At 39.1% G+C, this 2,429-nt stretch overlaps 1 protein-coding gene across 1 annotated transcript in view; it reads right to left on the reverse strand.

The window, feature by feature from the left end:
* Positions 1 to 2,182, reverse strand: part of si:dkey-49n23.1 (semaphorin-3D) — a gene marked incomplete in the record, with an annotated part of 32,987 nt that extends 30,805 nt beyond the window's left edge. The window contains 1 exon segment of the mRNA XM_062416347.1: positions 2,044 to 2,182.
* Positions 2,183 to 2,429: the final 247 nt, after the last annotated feature.

The raw sequence follows: 2,429 nt of genomic DNA on the forward strand, positions 1-2,429 counted from the left end.
GAAAGAGAGAAGGAGGGAGGGAGGAAAGAAGGAAGAGAGGAAGGAAAGGAAGGAAAGAAGGAGGGAGGGAGGGAGGAAGGAAGGACAGACGGAAGGAAGGAAGGGAGGAAAGAAGGAACAGTCAAAACAGACAGGGTCAATTTGACCCGGGAGGACGACAGGAAAAGCTTTTGTCCAGTGTGAGAATGAAGTTTTGACACAACTCTGTAAGTACACCTGTTGTTATAGATTGATGTGGTTTAGTTTAAATTTAAAGGGGTTAAAATGTGAAAATAAACGTATGAATAACTTGCACACATTCTTTCTTTGTGGACCCAGCATCAAATTTCTGCTTTTAATCCATTTAGAGAGAATATATTAGAGGATTATGGCGAAAATGTCTAAGTGGTGTAACCATAAAAACTTTGTACCAAATAATTCAATTTGCTTAAAAACAGTAAATTCTCAACAAAACACCATATCAACTAGTTTGGCATGATCTTACATTATAACTTTATATTAAATAAAGGTAATGGAATACAATTGTTCTAACTACACTTAAATACACTGTAGGAGGATAAAATATGTAATATTTATCATTCTTTTGTGGTTTCACCATTTGACATTTTCAGGAGCATTCAGTCTTACTTTTGGTAAAAAATGGTGCAAATGTCATTTCAAATGATATAAAACCAACAAAAATACTAAATGTACATTTTAACAAACCTGATGCTGCTTTTAAAACTATTTTTAAAGATATTTCCAACCCTTATTCTGACCCATGAACAGTTTTTGTGGGTACAATAATTTGTAGGTTTGCTAAGTTTTCGACTACAGCTGAGAAGCTGATGAGCAAAGTATTTAATCTGTTTCACAGAAAGACAAAACATGAGTCAAAGATCATGAAATCTATGTAAGGCTCCGTATAAAAGAGAAAAAAAGATTTCAGACACTCACCTCCAGACTTTTCCCTGCCAGCCTGCAGTGCTCCACATGTTCTTTGGCAGCGGGCCAGTAGATCTGATAGAGAAAATAAAAATAAAACACATGTGCTGCTTTCACTCAGCTCTCTGTTTCAAACGCTGCACGAGAATAAAACTCAGTCTTAGCACATCGCAGAACGCTGGACAAAGACAGTTTATCTAGAGCTGATTTAAAGAAGCTTTCAGATATGTCAACACTACAAATGAGATACACATGTCCTCAGTGTGTCTGTGTCCTCAGGTACCTGCAACACACTCACAGTAAAACCCTTTGTATGTTTTCTATTATGTTTTAAATTGTACCTGACAATGTACAACAATGGTGTCCTGTATGGTTTTATCTTTGCTCTTCATGCTTATAAATGATCTCAATAACTATTACATTGTTTTTTTACTTTGTGAGATCTGTCAGAGACTACATATGAAAAATAGAAGATGTTTATTAAAGGACAAGTTCACAGTTTTTCACATCTGTCCTAAAACATCAGTCAGGTGCTGTAATGATTCCTCCTGTTCATACGGACCATTAGAAGATCCCTTCATAATGTTTACAATGGAAGTGATGGAGGACTAAATCCACAGTCCTGCTTCTGTGGAAACATGGATTTAAAAGTTGATCTGAAGCAGGTTTTGAATTACTAAAACCTCAAAGTTGGCTTTCAGGGGAGCCGAGCTCTCCTTAGCTCCCCGTAATTCAAACCATGATCTGAAGCTAATATGAAGCTTTAGCGTCCAAATGAGTCAAATCTTCTTCTTCTATGTTTCAATGTTACAGTGTTTTTAGTAGCAAAGTCCCTCTTTTTGTTACTAAGAGGGAATCTGATGCTAAAAAGACTGTAAATGTGTCTGAAATCACTTGATATGACTAACTCACACTGATGAAGCTCAATAGAAGCTGTGTGCAAACACTGTGTGGATTTTGGCCTTGACCACTTCCATTTAAACTCATTAGGAAAGGTTTGTAATGATCAGCATAGACAGGAGGAATGATTACAGCTAGAAAAACCTGTTTCAATGTTCATATAAGCACTTGACTTGACAAACTTTTAAAGGTTCATCAGCTGTGTGTTTGATGCCTTACTGTACGTGTGGGCAGATCCAGGCTGTCAGATCTCAGCAGGTAGATGTGGTCTTTCCCTCCAACCAACAACCAGCCCTGATCCTCGTCCAGCAGCAAGGCCTGGTATCCACCGCTGACCCCCCCCTCCCAGAACACAGCCCACCCATTCCTCAGGTCTGAAAGAAAGAGAGAGAGAGAGAGAGAGAGAGAGGAGGAGGGAGGGTGTTATTTTAATCAAACAGGAACATACAGGTTTAATTTTCTTCATTTGGTCGTAATTTTCTCTCCTGTCTCTCTCTTTCTCTCACACACACACACACACACACAACCACCAGCAGCAGTTCATCAGTCCGGCCGTGGAGCCGTTGCCTCGCTCCTCTCTGGGGAGTCGGTGCTAAAGCAGGCAG

This window comes from Scomber scombrus, chromosome 3, assembly GCF_963691925.1.
Source record: "Scomber scombrus chromosome 3, fScoSco1.1, whole genome shotgun sequence".
In the NCBI taxonomy this organism is placed as follows: domain Eukaryota; kingdom Metazoa; phylum Chordata; class Actinopteri; order Scombriformes; family Scombridae; genus Scomber; species Scomber scombrus.